General features: G+C 42.7%; 1 long non-coding RNA gene across 1 annotated transcript; it reads right to left on the reverse strand.

Moving 5' to 3' along the window:
- Nucleotides 1–298: 298 nt before the first annotated feature.
- LOC310745162 lies at nt 299–12,269 on the reverse strand. Its single transcript, XR_014540001.1, has 3 exons — nt 12,175–12,269; nt 1,934–1,978; nt 299–466 (listed from the first exon to the last, which is right to left on the reverse strand). It is a non-coding gene; the product is annotated as an uncharacterized lncRNA (long non-coding RNA).
- Between the last annotated feature and the right edge of the window lie 6,539 nt (nt 12,270–18,808).

Below are 18,808 nucleotides of genomic sequence, written 5' to 3' on the forward strand. Positions count from 1 at the left end.
GAAGGAGATCATCAAATGTTGATTGACATCGTTAATAATTAATAATTAGATCAAGTTAATGGCCTTTCTTGACCCCATGGACCAGAGCATGCCAAGCACTCCTGGCAGTGGAAGACAGGAGTGCCTAGTGTGCTGTAGTCCATGGGGTCATGAAGAGCTGGACATGACTAAATGACTAAACAACAACAACAATGGCCTTTTATGCTTGCTTCACATGAAGAGGAGTTCACTTTTTGAATAATAAGAATTATATGCCATGGGCTGGTGGTGTGGGCATCAGGATTCTAGAGATGCTTAGGTGAGGCATGGCCAAAAAAAGGTTGGGAACCACTTCTCTAGATACTCTAATTTTTCAGGGGGAGTGGTTCCCCTCAAGCTCTTTCTTTTTCCCCCAGTATCTCTGAGAACTTGTCAGTCTGTCACCAGTTCATTGGTCCACATCTCTAGGGCATTGTTACCGAATTATCTGTAAAGAAAAGAGAGAAAAAGGAAAAGGAAAAGGACAGGACTCAAGTCTGTCCATCCACAGTATTTCTTTCTGATGCTGAGCCCGGGTAACAGATGGTCACTGCCCATCCCATTTCACAAAACATCAGTGACACACATGGGGAAGTGAGATTGCCTGCAGGAGCACCAACACACCACACACACAAATGCATGCAGCATTAATCTGGGACGTGCCACACACAAAACACTGGAAAAAAAACCACATCTAGGAAGTCGGTGGCGGGTATGTTTGATCCAGCTGTTCATTATATTTACCGTGTTGCACAATAAAACGCATTTAATATGTTGATGGGAGGGAAGGAAGAGATGTGAACCCCAGCAACTCAGAAGATAATCATTTTGCTATTAGTATGATTGTAAAGCTTCGAGGACCTAATGCTGTTTGCGGGATTTACTGAAATTTAATCCCATGCAGCACAAATAAGAGACCAGCTGCACAGCCTGTTTACCTAAGTAATGTGGAGAGTATTTAAATGAAAGTCTGTTATTACTGTTGTTGAAATATATGCATCTGAATAAACGCAACTTCTGTTCAAACATTGATTTCTCAATAACCGCAGCTGTATTAACAAAGCCCCCCCCCCTTTACCGTATATATTATACTTTGCCTTCAGTTCTCTCCTAATTAAAACAAAATGTTTGCCATGCCTTTCTGCATTTTGCTCCAAGGCTATGTTCTCATGCAGCCTTTTAATGCATTTTGCTGGCTTCAGTCATGGTGGGGATGAGAGGGAGAAGCTAAGTCCATGGAACTTGTGCACCCCCAACTTGGAGAATATAAAATATAAAATATTTTCAGGCTTAAAAAAGGAAACACATAAGGACTATATATATTGTACCAATATATTTACACACAAAAAGGCATCACTTTACAATGAACTTCTTTAAAAGTGAACATTGTTTTCTGCTTCTTGCCATCTTTAGGGAAGTTTTTAATGTTTCATATTTTAATTGTGTTTTGGAAGCTGCCCAGAGTGGCTAGGGAAACCCAGCCAGATGGGTGTGGTGGTAATAATAATAATAATAATAATAATAATAATAATAATAATAATTTATCATCATCATCATCTTTGGCAATCTTCACAGAACTTAAGCTTAATGGTTGCCATCAATTTGATTTTAATTAATTTTTATAATGAAATGTTTTTAGAATGTTGCACTATTTTATTGTTGTTAGCCGCCCTGAGCCCGGCTTTGGCTGGGGAGGGTGGGATATAAATAAAATTTTTTATTATTATTAGTATTAGTATTATTATTACTATTATTATTATTTCTGACCAAACTGCGGGAGGCAGTGGAAGACAGGAGTGCCTGGCGTGCTCTGGTCCATGGGGTCACGAGGAGTCGGACACTACTAAACGACTAATCAACAACAACATTATTATTATTATTATTATTATTATTATTATTATTATTATTATCTTACCAGTGTTGTGTTCTTTTACTCTTATCCCACTTCCCCTTTTGTGATCTGTTATAGATAGATAGATAGATAGATAGATAGATAGATAGATAAAAATAAAAAATTAAAAAGGTGGAGCTCATTATGGCCTTGAGTTCTTCTCTGGATTCGATTTTTATCCAAGTCGGTGAAGAATTTCTCTGTCACTCCTATCCAATTCCCACCCACATCTATTAATATACACTCTTATTTGTCCAATGCTTTTCAGTTGTGGTTCCACTCTTTCTCCCTCCAAGTCACCAACCACCAGGCATAATCAACTTAGTCATAGTAATTTATTTCTATGCCAAATTTTCCACAAATATTTGTGCTCAAAGCAGATGACAGAAAATAAGCAGTTTATATCAATAACAAATAATTATTATATATATCAGGGGGTACAATATTACTGCAAAATAACACTGACAATTCTACAATTAACAATTAATTTAAAATACATATAAAGTGAGCATAAACTCTCTGGCCTTTTTGCCTCTCCTTTTCCATGCATTTTCTTGTGTTGATAAACAGAAACTGATTCTCACACATGACTGTTCACATGACTGAGTGTTTTGTAAACCATGTGAGCTGCCGTTTTTAGACAGCTCATGATGGCTTCTGGCTACACTAGCTTTGGTGAATTCATGCTGAGCGACATCTAGGTTGGAAAACCCGATCTGGAGCAACCAATCACAACGTGGTCCTGTGCAAACAACTGTGTCAGCATAGGCTGACATAACTCATTAGGGACTAACTGAAAACTATGGCCGCCACAGAAAATAATACTGATCATATGACCCTGTCATGAGAAATGCAGATTAAAAACTTGAAAAACACAACTGATTTGCTGCACCAGCAAAAATTAAAATGCATTGCTCAGCAGAAAACACTTGAACTGCTTCGCAGAGAGAGATATACCCATATAAATATTGTGGCTGGTTTGCCAGTCTACTCACATTGATGACTGGGAGAGGACGCATAATAGAAGACCTCTGAAGAACATTGAAGAACTACAGCTAAGGTGGTCAATGGCAGCTTGTAAATTAGAAAACAAACAAACAACTCCAATCTAATGGACAGAGTCAGGGATGGGTTGTGAGAAGTGAGTTTTTTATTGAAAAATGTTTAGGGGTACTTTCATTTTGACTCAAGAAAATCACCATTTTATAGTTCAAATCGGGGAAAATAAATACCGTACTTTTCTATGTATAAGATGAGGTTTTTTTACTCTAAAATTATGTTTAAAACTGGGGGTCGTCTTATACACGGATAGTGCATAAGGGAGATGGGTGATTGGTTGCAGCCGCGAGCTGCAGCTTGTCAGAGGTAATTTGATGGGTGATTGGTGGCTGTGGCAAGGGCTGCTTTGGATTGGCTGCTGCTGTGGTAATTGGGTGGGTGATTGGTTGTTGCGGCAAGTAGTGTTGCGGATTGGCTGGCGCTGCGGCAATTGGGCATTCGATTGTCAGCTGCTGTTTGTGAGCAGGTAGACGCTTGTTGGCTTCTGCGATGCGAGCGATTGTCAGCGTTCGCATTCCCTCCCACATTTTCTTAATTCCCCCCATTTTCTTAATTTGATTCCCCCAAAATAGGGGTCGTGTTATACACGAAAAAATACGGTACAGTTAATGGACAAAAGTACAAAGATTCCCAAAATGTTTAGGGGTATGCGTCCCCCCAGAAAAACAACAACGTTGGTTGTGAGTATGACATTCCCTAATATTTTGTGTTTTTTTTATAAAATATTTATTGAGATTTTACAAAAAACAAAGATTTACAAAGTAACAAGAAAACATATAAAAAGAGAAAAGAGGGGAAAAAAACATACAAAAATACCTAAAATAGAAAAAAGAAAAAAGAAAAATACAAAATGCAAAAAACGAATAAGTAAGAAAAGATTAAAAACAAATCCATTTTTTGTATCTTTAAACTCATTAGCTTGTTTCCTTGACCTCCTCACACCTCCCCTTTTTGTATTCCCATTTACATAATCAAATCAACAAATCCTTACCCTCTTTCATTTATCTTAACTCTATATCTTAACATGTTATAACTCTATATTTTCATCTATTATCAATCCATTTTTGCATATTCTTATTAACTTTGTTGCTAATACCACTTATTTTCAATCCAACATCATTTTAACATTCATTAATTTTACAGTGTTTCTGCAAATAGTCTTTAAATTTCTTCCAATCTTCTTCCACCAACTCTTCTCCCAGGTCTCGGATTCTGCCAGTCATTTCCGCCAATTCCATATAGTCCATCACCTTCATCTGCCACTCTTCCAGGGTGGGTAAATCTTGTGTCTTCCAATACTTTGCAATAAGTATTCTTGCTGCTGTTGTTGCATACATGAAGAAAGTTCTATCCTTCTTTGGCACCGATTGGCCGACTATGCCCAAAAGAAAGGCCTCTGGTTTCTTCAGAAAGGTATGTTTAAATACCTTTTTGATTTCATTATAGATCATTTCCCAGAAAGCCTTAATCTTTGGGCACGTCCACCAAAGGTGAAAAAATGTACCTTCATTTTCTTTACATTTCCAACATTTGCTTTCGGGCAAATGATATATTTTTGCAAGCTTGACTGGGGTCATGTACCACCTGTATATCATTTTCATAATATTCTCTCTTAAGGCATTACATGCCGTAAATTTCATACCGGTGGTCCACAACTGTTCCCAGTCAGCAAACATAATGTTATGTCCAACATCTTGTGCCCATTTAATCATAGCAGATTTAACTGTTTCATCCTGCGTATTCCATTTTAACAGCAAGTTATACATTCTTGAAAGTATCTTAGTTTTGGGATCTAACAGTTCTGTTTCCAGTTTTGATTTTTCCATCTAGAAGCCAATTTTTTTGTCCAAATTATAGGCCTCTCTTATTTGATAACAATGAAGCCAGTCTCGCACTTTATCTTTTAATTTCTCAAAACTCTGCAATTTCAATTTGTCTCCTTCTTGTTCCAATATTTCCCAATATTTTGGCCATTTGGCCTCCATATTGAGCTTTTTCTGAGCCTTTGCTTCCATTGGTGACAACCACCTTGGGGTTTTATTTTCAAGTAAGTCTTTATATCTTATCCAGACATTAAACAATGCTTTCCTGACAATATGGTTTTTAAATGCTTTATGTGCTTTAACCTTGTCGTACCACAAATATGCATGCCACCCAAAAACATTATTAAAACCTTCTAAGTCCAAAATGTCTGTGTTCTCAAGAAGCAGCCAGTCTTTCAACCAGTAGAATGCTGCTGATTCATAATAAAGTTTAAGGTCTGGCAGGGCAAATCCGCCTCTTTCCTTTGCGTCAGTTAATATTTTAAATTTTATTCTGGGCTTCTTGCCCTGCCAGACAAATCTAGAAATATCTCTCTGCATTCCCTAATATTTTGGACTACCACCATCTCCTACCATGTTAGCTGGAGCCATAATTGTCTAAAACATCTGGAAGGTACCATGTCAGGGAAGGCTGGGTTAGCAGTGAGAGTTGACTACATCTTTGTTGGTTCAGGGCTGAGGGTTCTGATTGAATCTGAGTATATCAAGAGGCAGCTTCTGTTAGTTAAGGGTGTGGTATCAACAGGAAATGAAACAGTTAGCTCCCTAGCTCAAAGTTGTGGGGCAATCCTAACTTCGGTCCACAAGATTACGGAGGAATACGGCAGAGTCTTAAAAAGAAATTTCTGCCCATGTTTGTTTCAGAAAATTAGGCAGCAATTTTAAAGCCGCCCACATCTTTGGGCAAAGCTTATTTGCAAAGCTGCCTTTCTATGTGAATCCTTATTAATATTCATTTCTCTTCCTGACAAAGTATGCAGAGAGACCCTGCAATTTAGCAGTGTGCACTTATAACATTTCTTAGAAGAAAGAGCCCCCAGGGAAAACACGGAGTTGCCATAGCAATGTGTTTTTGTTCTGAAATGTTATCATATCGCTTTTCTTTCCCCATGTACATTTTCTGTGGGCTGAAAATGGTTACCCTCCTTAATCAAACTGTCAGCAAATCTTTCAGCTGTTACCACATGCTGCTTGTAGCTTGTTCAGAGGTCCAGGCATTTAGCTTACAGGTTGGTCTCGTTATGATTCCAAAAATGGCAACACGTCAACAACATTTTTTGTGTGTGTCAAGGTACTACTGGCTGTCTTGCACAAACAGTTTGGGTTGCTCTTTACCTTGTGGACTCAGGATTATTTGGACTCATGATTATTTTGGAGCAGCGAAATGCAATCCCACTTTCAGTACTGTTTTGGGGTGGACATACTGGTTCATTTACAGTACAAAATGTTCTGAGTGGGGAAGAGGGGAGATTGTTCAGTTTCTGTTGTTCTACAGTGCAAGAGGACCCCTTTGGATGGCAGTAATGCGGCGGGAAGGTAAACGGCGTTTCCGTGTGCTGCTCTGCTTCGCCAGAAGTGGCTTAGTCATGCTGGCCACATGACCCGGAAGCTGTACGCCGGCTCCCTCGGCCAGTAAAGTGAGATGAGCTCCGCAACCCCAATAAGACTGGTTTGGAACAAAACAGGCCACAACCTTATTGAACACAGATGAAAGAGATTTGGCTTGGGCATGGGGCAAGTGAAATACAGTGGTACCTCATGTTACATATGCTTCAGGTTACATACGCTTCAGGTTCAAACTCCGCTAACCCAGAAATAGTACCTCGGGTTAAGAACTTTGCTTCAGGATGAGAACAGAAATCGTGCTCTGGCGGTGCGGCGGCAGCAGGAGGACCCATTAGCTAAAGTGGTACCTCAGGTTAAGAGCAGTTTCAGGTTAAGAACGGACCTCCAGAACGAATTAAGTACTTAGCCCGAGGTACCACTGTACTTCTGGCCTGCCCGCCGGAAGTGACGTGTGGTCAATCCAGGTGGGGGTTCCTAAGACTTACATCAAGTAGGGTGACCCCACAAGGACCAGCATTTGGGAGAGTGCTTTTGGGCCTGGCCCCACCTGGGCACTCGGACATGGCCACTCCCCCCATATCCCTTTAACGAGATACCCCAGTGTTTCGAGGGGCAGGTGGAGACTACAACCCCCCCTCCATCCAAGTCAAAGGATTGCCCAACCCAGTTGTGACAATTGCTATGAGGTAGGCAAAAACCACCGGGTCAGAGCCAATTTGCTCCGTGGAGAAATTCCTACCCCACCACATAAAGAACAGTGACCACCATAGCCGCAGCAAAGCCCTTGACTATCAGCTTAAACCGAGGGGGTGGGGCGGGAAAACCCGACAAAGGAACAAGCAGGTAGTGCCCCTGCACCAGGCTGCTTAAATGACCAGGGGGCAGACCCGAGGAAAGCCTTCCCACTCCACTGGCTCCGCCCCCTGGCACAGCCCAAGTCCCAGCCTGCATCCCCATTCGTCAAAGCAGGATGCAGGCTAGGACCCTTCTCCTGATAGGCAGTAGGGGCTTATGCCCTCACCGCCTATCAGGAAGGGAACCAAAATCATGTTTTCCTCACTGGGGCCCCAGTGGAGCCTCTGCCGTCCTGCAACGCCGCCTCAACTAAAGGGGTGAGCGGACTTGCAGAACACACTCACAAAAAAACAGTCTGGAGGGTCCTGAAAGTTATTTAAAAGTGGGTGTGTCTCCCTGCCAGTGGCGAAGCTGCATGCTTTGACACCAAGGGCGGAAAACAGGCAGGGGCGTGGTGCGCGTCCCGGGGTGTGTGGCACGCTGCTCGTGAAGGCGTGGCACCTGGTGCGGTGGGGGGGTGCACGGTGCGTGTCCGAGGGGCAGCCGCGATGGTACCCCTCCTCCCCAATGGTGCCGGGAGCGGTGCACCCCTTCCCGCCCCCCCTTTCCTCCGCCAGTGCTCCCACCCTCCTTTGAATGTGAGGTATTGTATTGATCTTTATTACGGCCATTGGCCCATCACACGACAGTTTCCCATACCAACATAATGTACTTAAACCTCCAAATTTAAAACCGCCAAAAACTTACAAACAACAGTCAAGAACCAAAGCAAAACAAAAACAAAGGACCAACATCATACATTACAATAAATTTGTAACATAAACATCGCCCTCTGCTTATAAATTAGTAGAAGACATCCATGGTGATATCACCTAATTACAACCTAAAACATAGATCATAGTTTAAAGGGATTATCCGCGCCGCACAGGAGTCCGTTTCTCTTCTTTAGGGATAGGACGCTGATCAAGAATCTGCCAACCATGAGTGATCTTAGGGGGTCATCATCATTTAATAGATATCTCAGTTTGGCTTCATTCGTATCATTGGCAATTCTCTTTAGATATTGAGCAAGAAACTTGCTCCTGGCCGATGAGTGAAGAGCACAGTCAAGAATTATGTGATGCAACGATTCCGGTGCCCCACAATTACAATCACATAAGAGCGATATCTGTCCATTGGAGAATCTATTTCTCAGCACGTTTGATGGGAAGGTGTTGAATCTTGCTTTTACAAAGGCATATCTATGAGCCGAAGAAGTCAAGGAATTCAAATAGTTTGGGAGCCTTAAGAGGGGTAATAAACCAACGTTTAGAGGTGAGCAGGTACCATTGCCCAAGATCATTTTCTGCTGCAAGTCCATCTCCTCTAGTTTACAGGTTACTGTTCTTTTAGCTGGAACTATATCCTGCTCTAGTAATTTGGATGGGGAGATTCCCATTGTTTGAATGTGAGGTAAAGTGGATATGTGGTTGTTTGTCACTTATCCAGATCCTAATTTTCCACATTGCTGCAAAGCTTGTGGAAAGTTAGGTGAGCACATGAAATTTTGGCATGAAATTTCAGGAGGTGAGTGCATAATGAAGCAACCTGCTGCTTTCTGCCCCCAGTATCTGCCACCGGGGTGCCCCCCTCAATCTGCTTCAACATAGGACCATCCCTGATGGTCATCGCCTGTGCCTAATGCTAAATCTAGGTTATGTCAACTTGCCTGTCACTTGCCATGCTGCAGGAGCAGAAAGATGAGGCAGTCTCCAATTTGCTCCGGTCTGTCACAAATTGTCCAGGCTTGCGTGGTAGGTTCCAATTCAGCTTTGGTTTGTTTGCATAGTCAAGGTGCCTGCTTAATAATATGAGCTGCTTAAAGTAAGTTTATAAAAGGAGGTCATAAATCTAGCGACAGCTGTCATCATTTCAAAGGAGCCATTTGCAGAGTAATATGCTGTTAATTTACTGAGCTCTTAGAGACCTCCAATAAATTCAGGAAATTACAGATGAAGCAAAGCCTGCCTTGTCCTTTATATTTTCTGCATCATAAGCTCCCTTAATGTTTATTCAGCTGAGCAACACAGCTCCAGGAGACTAAGAAAGCTGTTATGGCATCATACCCAGAAATGAAAGTTTGGAAAGTTTCAGATATAACAAGAACTCTCATAATGAATCAGATAACAACCATGAGTAAGAAAGCAATGTATCAGTTACTGAAATTCCATGACTGGAATCCAGTGCTAGTCCTACTTGGAGTAAACCCATGAGAATCAATGGACTTAAGGTAATTGTCTCTGTTGATTTCAGTTGGTCTAGTCTGAATATGACTAATGTTGTCTATCACCTTGTGTGTTGCCTGACTAGAAGGACATGTGCAAATATCTTGCGTTGGGGTTGTTTTTATTGTTTGTTATAGCTAGAGTGTTTTTTGTATGAAATTCTGCACACTCCAAGGGTTATAGGTAAAGGTAAGGTAAAGGACCCCTGGATGGTTAAGTCCAGTCAAATGTGACTATGGGGTTGCGGCGCTCATCTCGCTTTTCAAACCGAGAGAGCTGGCGTTTGTCCATAGACAACTTTCTGGGTCATGTGGCCAGCAGGACTAAACTGCTTCTGGCACAACAGGACACCGTGACGGAAGCCAGAGCAGACAGAAATGCCATTTACCTTCCCATTGCAGAGGTACCTATTTATCTACTTGCACTGGCATGCTTTCGAACTGCTAGGTTGCAGGAGCTGGGACAGAACAATGGGAGCTCACCCCGTCGCGGGGATTCGAACAGCCGACCTTCTGATTGGCAAGCCCAAGAGGCTCAGTGGTTTAGACTGTGTGCTGATGGTTGGTATTAGATATTATGGCTTTTACCAAGGTGTTTAAGGTGGGAAACATTTCTCCTTTAAGCTACACCAACTCACTGCTTAACTTGGTTGGTACTATATTGTGGAGCATATTGAGAGGACTATGGCTTTGGAAGGGATCACAGCTCAGTTGCAGAGTGTTTGCATTTTGTACCAAAGGTCCCAGGTTCAGTCCCTGCCATCGCCAGTTAAAAAGAAAAAAAAATATATCAGGTAGCATGTGATGGGGAAATACCCCATCTTTGCCCAAGACCCTGGAGAGCCACTTCCAATTAGAATTGACAATCCTGGGCTGCATGGACAAACAGCTTTCTATGTGCAGAATCCCCAGTGTCACATTGCATTCCGTCTTCTGCCAAAGGAACGGACAGTAAATGACATTAGCCTGGGTGACATGACAGCAACTTCGTGTGCTGGCTGAAATAATATTTAGTGTGCTTGGTGCTAATATTATGTGACATGGATTTTGGGGCTTGCTCACATTATATTCAGGGGAAAATATGATAAAATTTCCCTGTGGTGATTTTGTGCGTGTGTGTGCATGTGTGTGTGTGAGGTCACCTTGGTTAAAGTACTTCTGAGCCTGGAGATAATATAGCTCAGTTGGTAGAGCAATAGACTCTTATTCTCAGGTTTCGCACCTCACATATGGCAAAAGATTCCTTCGTTGCAGGGGGTTGGACTAGATGACCATCGGGGTCCCTTCCAACTCAACAGTTCTATGATTCTCTGATTCTTACTGCAGAAAAGTCTAATTTGAAAGTGGAATTCCTGATGTTCTACATAAAGTAGTCTGACCTGTGGAAAAAAATATCATGGGACTAAGGTTGGTGTTATATGTTCTGAGAGAATAAATACCTGCTCACCCCTTCCCAACAGGTGGGCAGAGTTTGAGGCCCTGAGCGGAGCCACCTGGCCAGGTGCCACCCACCAGGAAACTGCGGGCTTGGCCCACCCCGTGGGGTTAAGAAGGATACCTTCCAAGGCCAAGGCCCGGTTGCCTACATCTGAAATCTGAATTCAATAAAGTTGTGGCCAACTCGAACCCATACCTTGTTGTATGGGTGATTTCTAGTTCTGAATTTTGTGTTTCTGCACATTACACAAGGAAGAGCTTGCGCATCTCCCTGGAATGTATATTTAGACTCAGATGTATTTAGAATTTCTCCATCGCATAATGCAGAATATAAGTTCCCTCTTTCCACCTTACACAGAAGTTCAAAAAAGCAAAAGCCTGAAGTTGCCTTCAGTGATGTGGAGCCCTGACACAAGGCATCAGGTGTGCTGGTGCTCCATCTTTTGACTGTCACACACTAGTGTGGTGGTCTGCAGTGTAGAAGCCTATGTGTGAATACTGGGACACCAGCACAATCAGATGTCCCACCCAACTGTGTGGAAAGTGACATGGGAGCACTTGTTCATACATGGGCTCCTACATTGAAGATGACCATGCAGATTATGGTCTGAAGGCACAGACCCACTTTGTTGAAGCTAAGCAGGTCTACTCTGGTCCCTCCTTTATATTTATTTACGGTATTTAATCAATTCCTAGACCACTACTTCTCAAAGCAATTGACAATAAGAATAATCAAAACGTTGACATAAGACAAAAATAGCACCATCTAAAGATATCAAAATACAGACCAATGCTAGCAAACGTTCACAGTTGGGAATGCCCAAACGTAAATATAGGTTTTCCAGAAACACCTTGGCCTAATTTACTGGGGGGGGGGGAGCCTTGGCAAACAGGTAAGTCTTTGCTTGGCATCACAATGACAAAAGTGTCCTTTCAGGCATGCTTCTGCGGGAATCACAGCTTCTGAAATAGTAGCTAAGGAGACCCTCACAAAGGATTGAGGGCTGGTCAAAAACATGTTGTTGCCTAAGGTAAAGGTGGAAAACATCCTGTTAAGTGCTTAGATGTGTGACTGCCTGGGAACCATATCTATGTTGCCTCCAGTTTCAGATTTTCACTGCATCTCAGATCATGCAAACCTGAATCCAAGCCACTCTCTCCTGCTAAGTATAATGATTTAATTGACACAGAAATGGAAAATGTGTGTGTACTGCTGAAGATTTAACATGGGGAAATTCTATTACTAACACTGGGTCTCTCCCCCCCCCCCCAAAGTAGGTTTCTAAAGGACCCTGAGCTGTCACTAGCTAATGTTATTTTACCTGCAGATTGTTTTCTGTTACTCTAAACTGTTGTAACCTTAGATCAGATGACAAAGGTATTGAGTTGCAAATTCACCATCTTGAAAGGGTGGTGGGTGTTAGATCCAGCAAAATGAGGCAAGAGAGTGAGGCCCCTGGCCACGCTGTGGTTAAATCGTCCGTGGCCACACCCGATACCAGTGCTGATTGGCCAGCGGGACTACGCTAGTCATGGCCCCGCCCAGCGCTGGTGACACAGCCACGGCGACACAAGAAAGGGGAGTCCATCTCCGCCCCCGCGCTGGATCACTGTTGGGTCCTGGATGCCCGGCCGCAACGCCGTCCACCAGAAAAGGTGAGCCATCTTCTCTGAACACCACAGGGAACAGAAGATGTAAATGAAGTTCCAGGGAAATGGATGCTGTTAGAGAGAGAGACCTCTGATTCTAGGTCTGTTTGGATTATTTCATATTTTCTAAGATGCTGAGCCTGTGCTGGACAGAACAAGATATTGTATGGATTTTTGGGGAGTATCTTTGATGCTTATGTTTTGTTTTGAAGAGTTCTCCCAGTAAAAGTTTGAATAATATTTTTATGGGCCTGGACAATGTTTTCTTCCAAAAGGAGTCGTTCTTACGCTTCCAGTCACTTCAGACTGTACAATATTAATATCTGCAACATCTCCTACACGTAAAGCTAATCTATTCAATTGTCATAATTGTTTCAGTATTCTCTGACTGAGTCTTTGTAAAAGTGCCTTCTCAACAATCATTATCGGTTGACCAAGGAAGTGTAAGAAAAATGTACTATGAAGACAGGGAGGAATGTCGTGAACCCATATGTGATGTGCTAGTGGGATGCAAACACTTGTAACCTACATAAAATAACACAGGAGGTAAGCCCTATGCAAGAAATAACTCATTTTGTCCAAATGACATATCTGCAGTTGTCTGAAATCCCAGCTGATGGCTTGTGAAGCTTTCAAAAGGGTGGCTGTTATTGGTTGATGAAAGCTGGAAAAAAAGATTAAGCAGAGATTTCCAAGGTCAACCTATTTCACATCCATTCAGATTTACTGTAGTTTTAAATGCTTTGTGCTTGGATACACAGAGGCAGGCGCTGATGGCTAAGCTTTAAATATGGTACAGGATTAGAGAAAGCAATATCCTGTTCTGCAGCAGCGGTAATCAGGTCCTTGCCTGAAGTATGTGCTGTTTTTCGAGTGAAAATTGCACGAGGAATTCATTCTTCTCCCTAGAACAAGAAAGAATGAACATGATCTATTGCAAAGGAAATTCTGGCTGTTAAATGTTCATTGCAAACTTCATTGTTCTTGAAGATTAACACTGCAATGTTTATGCTTCAAGTGCAGTGGCCATTTTACATAACAGAATGAAACCACGCAAAGATATCCACATAGAAGACCAATCACTTTTAAAGCTTATCTTACCCAACATTAATACACTTTCATGATTTCAAATATCTGCTCATGCAACTATCTGGGTAGTTTAAATAACACGTGCATAAAGGCAAATCATAAATCACGCACCCCTGTGATCTAAATTGATGTCAAACTGAATACCAGCTGTACAGGACTTACACATTTCTGAATGTATATGCCATGTATCTTCAATGCTTTGTGCCTGAAATATGCTCATTCCATTTTTGTAAAGAATTTGTGCTTTGTGGAAGGTTTTGTAAACATGTTATGTAATAGTATTGCCTCCGGGAATATTGACTAGGAAGGTGCTTTCAATGCTTTCATGTTTTGTATTTGTGTCATCACACCATATACTATAGTCCATATAGTTAAAGCTATGGTTTTCCCAGTAGTGATGTATGGAAGCGAGAGCTGGACTATAAAAAAAGGCTGATCACTGAAGAATTGATGTTTTTGAATTATGGTGCTGGAGGAAACTCTTGAGAGTCCCGTGGACTGCAAGAAGATCAAACCTATCCATTCTGAAGGAAATCAGCCCTCAATGCTCACTGGAAGGACAGATCATGAAGCTGAGGTTCCAATACTTTGGCCACCTCATGAGAAGACAAGACTCCCTAGAAAAGACCCTGATGTTGGGAAAGATTGAGGGCACAAGGAGAAGGGGACGACAGAGGGCGAGATGGTTGGACAGTGTTCTCCAAGCTACCAGCACGAGTTTAACCAAACTGCGGGAGGCCGTGGAAGACAGGAGTGCCTGGTGTGCTCTGGTCCATAAGGTCACGAAGAGTCGGACACGACTACATGACTAAACAACAGCAGCAACAACATCATCATGCCCTAAAGTGGACATATGTCATCTCAATAGTTGAGGGGTGGGCTTCTGAATGGTACATGGGAGAAGCTCTAAAGTACAAATAGTAGCGAACCCTTGTCTTACAGGGAATAAAGGCAAAGTGATTGGGACAACCCTCTCTTCCTTCCAAGAAACTAACGTTGATGCCTGTAAGTTGTACACAGTGCTTCCCCCCCCCCCCGAAAAATAGGTGCCAGAACTTCACCATGAAGTCGTTACAAGTGAGTCCCTGGGTGACTTGGGGCAGCTCTGAACAGATACCTCTGGTTCTAGTGCAAGTCAAATAAATGTGCTCCCCTCCTCCCTCATTCTCTTGTTGTTGTTTAGTCATTTAGTCGTGTCCGACTCTTCGTGACCCCATGGACCAGAGCACGCCAGGCACTTCTGTCTTCCACTGCCTCCCGCAGTTTGGTCAAACTCAGATTCAGACAAATGGCTAGCATAGCTCAGAAGGACCCTTTGCACACCCTTTGCGTGTGTGTGGGGGGGAATGATATATAATGAATTGAAAAAGATGTTTTAAATAATGTTTGTTAAAATAAACAACAACCAGAAGCTTTCCTTTTGTGAATTACAGGGACAGAACTACCCAGACGGTATAGAAATTTATTTACGTATGCGACTACAGCGGCGAGAATGTTACTTGCTCAAAAATGGTGAGAAGAAGAAGTCCCAGCAAAGGGAGAATGCATACAAAAACTTATGGAATATGCAGACATGGCAAAACTTACTGGAAAAATAAGAAATCAAGATAACAATTTTTTATAAACAAATGGAAATGGTTAATTGAATATTTAAATTGTAAACAGATAAGAACATTGGCAGGATTACTGTAATAACCTGCAGTTTTATAAGCGTATATCTATTAAAGTAGATGAATAAATTAGCAAATTAAGTTAATTTTGATATGCAGAAAATATATAAAAAAAATTAAGGAGTTGCAGAAAGAGAAAACTCGAACAAAGTCGAGTTTTGAAATGTTAAAATGATTGTAAAATTATTGAAATGTATAAAACTGAAAATCATAAATAAATAAAATATATAAACAACAACAACAACAGTAGAGGCTTTGCTGGAAAGCTTAAAGCCCACTGTATGACATGAAGTGAAAAGGGAAGAAGGAAAGAGACAAGAGGTGGAAGGAAAGAGACAAGGCAGCTGTGCCAACAGTCACAACTTCACACCACCAGAAAGAGAGTGGAGCGGACGCGAGGAGCAGATGAAGAGGTAAGTGGTCAGAACAGAGCCAATCTGGGAACTCACAGATTCTTTCTGGGAAGTGAGGAAGTCTGCCTCAGCAGCCTACTCTGGAGCCCGAGAAATATCTGCCTTACAGAAGGTCTTAGGACCAGCTCCAGTCTGGGAGAAGGGACCACAGGAACACATCCTGATTTCAGACCCATCAGCAGATCCAAAGCACCAGAACTTTTGCCAAAGGTCAAGCGGTTGCTCAAAGCGACGCCCAAAGGAGTTGTCCAATCACTCCCATTTCTTCCTCCATTGTGGCAACATTGGCACCCTGAAAGATGGGGGGAGGGAGGGAGGGAGGGAGGGAGAGAGAGCGCGCAAAAAGTGGCCTCAGAAAGACGGACCATGGAAATAGAGGGAATCATGACTCCCTGCAGCATTGCACTTAGAGCAAGGATCTAGGTTTCTAGGAACCCACAGAGCCCTCTCTCCCTTGACCTACTTGCATTAACCACTATGCCATCTAGTGAGGTAACCGGAGAGCTAGATACATTCAATCTCAAATAACTGACTGGCATTTTCTTTCTGATTCCAAGCATGGATGGTTGTGGGATGAACCTGCCCTTTCATGTTGAGGAAATGGCACTCTAGGATGATTTTCAGATTTGCCAGTGAAACCTGATTTCCAATTCCATCACTGCAATCTATCAAGATCAGGACCATTGGCCTATGAGTTAGTCCACATGTGTTCGTCTGTGATCTGTTTCTGGAAATTGGTAAAGAATCTGTGCTTCTGTATGTGGGAACTAGTTGGAGATTGTTACTATAAAAATATAGCTTCAAATTACTGTTTTGCACACTTTTTAACTGGAGTTATTTTATACCTGTGCAGTTAATATTTTTTTTTTTTGCAACTAATCTTATCATCTTTGTATACCAAGGCAGCTTAGAAAGATTGTAAATAAATAAAAAATACATTTTAAAAGCTAAAAACGCGCAAGATGAAAATACTGTATTTGCACTGCAGATCATTAAGGAAAATATGCTAAGTTCTGATCTGGCTCCAAAAGATTTCTTTTTATTATATGTGACATAATTCTCTCCTCCATGAAAGAGAATCCTTAATATAGAATTAGCTGATGCAGATAAAAGCTGTAAACTGATATACAGACTTTGGGAATTTGTTTTAATATTAAATCCACAGGGCATCCGGCTCCCTAACTGCACATGTCTTCCTAGAAGTAAATCCCATTCTGTTCAGTAAGGGCTTATTCCCTAGAAAGTGTGTTTAGGATTGTGGCCTAAGTCTTAGCTGCAGATGACATTTTCACAAGTAATATTTATTGGGGTGGGAGTTATCTGGGATAGGAAGTAAATTTACAGTGGTGCGTTTAATCCTGTGCTTTTCTTTTGAAGAGAAGTAGGTGCCAAAACTCACCATGAAGTTGTTATAATAAGTCGCTGGGCGACTTGGGGCAGCACTGAACAGATCCCAGCTTGACAACAGCTGTCTTCACCACCCATGGAGGTGCTAAAAACTAATTCACTCTGTCTCCTTAGCTGGGTTCAGGGTCACCTCTAGTTCTGGTGCAAGCCAAAGAAATGCACCCCACCACCCTTGTTCTCTTAAGTTCAGGCAGATATCAAGGGCAGCTTGGAAGGGCCCTCATGCAAACACATGTGTGCTACTGTAGTGGCCTGGTTAGAAAGCTGAAAGTCTGCTGCCGCTACACAGGAGACACATTGAAGAAAAGGAAATACGAATTGGCCTTGCCCCGTAGCTTGATCAATCATGGCTTGGCAAGGTAAGGTGAAGGTAAAGGACCCCTGGTCAGCAGTTCGAATCCCCACGACGGGGTGAGCTCCCATTGCTCTGTCCCAGCTCCTGCCAACCTAGTAGCTTGGAAGCACGCCAGTGTGTTTGAGCCCCACATCTGGCAAAAGATTCCTGCATTGTAAGGGGTTGGGCTAGATGACCCTCATGGTAGCTCCCAAATTTGATGCCCTCATTCTCTGATTCCATGAAACCAATAGCGCCCCCTCCCCTGGGTTGCATCTATTCATGAATATCTACCTTCCACACATCACATTTGTGAACATGCAAACACCATTCCGCCTCAACCACATTTGGAGCCTCCCATTTACTCACACAAACATATACCAGCCGACATCCAAAAACATGACATCCATTCACGTTTGTGCCCTGGCTTCAATCCACAAATATCCACTGGCTTCTGTTGACTGGCTTCCAAAGGTGAACGTCCATCAGCCGACATCCAGAAATATCAGTCTGCTTTAGCCTTGTAGCCTCCACCAACTTCCGAATCCAAATGCCACTGGTTTCCATCCACCAACATCTGCCAGCTTCTGTTGGGTCCATCATGAGACATCCACCAGCTTCCAAAGACGGATACCAGCAGCCTTCAAGCAAGCAAATTTGCCTTACTATTGCTCCTTAGCATCCCACTGCCAGAGGCTTGCCTCCTTCCATTGACCACTTTGCCTCCTCCCAGTGGAAGCAACCTGGGCAGTGCTGAATGTCACATCCATTGCCAGGTGTGCCCTGCTGGAATCAGAAAAGGGCTTCCCCCTTGGCCTGCCTTTATATCCACTCAGTTGCCAAGTGCCTTTGTGACATCACAAGAAACCCACAGCCAATGGCAACAGCTGGGGAGGCATCATCTTCATTGCTTTGAGCCTCACAATGGCTGGTGGACCTATCAGTGATTGTATGCTTGTTTATCGAGGAAGCAGGTGGTGCTGTAATCTAAACCTTTTGGGCTTCCCAATCAGAAGGTTGGTGGTTCGAATACTTGTGATGGGGTGAACTCCCGTTTGCTCTGCCCCAGCTCTTGCCAACCTAGCAGTTTGAAAGCATATCAGTGCAAGTAGACAAACAGGTACTGCTGCGGCGGGAAGGTAAACGGCGTTTCCGTGTGCTCTGGTTTCCATCTAAAACAGTTAAGTCCTGCTGGCCACATGACCCATAAAACTGTCTTTGACTCAACTTAACCTAGCAATTTGAAAGCATGCCAGTGTACGTAGATAAAATAGGTACTGCTGCGATGGGAAGGTATATGGCGTTTCCGTGTGCTCTGGTTTCTGTCATGGTGTCCCATTGTGCCAGAAGTGGTTTAATCATGCTGGCCACGCGACCCGGAAAGCTGTCTGTG

This window comes from Podarcis filfolensis (assembly GCF_964270895.1).
Source record: "Podarcis filfolensis genome assembly, chromosome: 11".
Lineage (NCBI taxonomy): Eukaryota > Metazoa > Chordata > Lepidosauria > Squamata > Lacertidae > Podarcis > Podarcis filfolensis.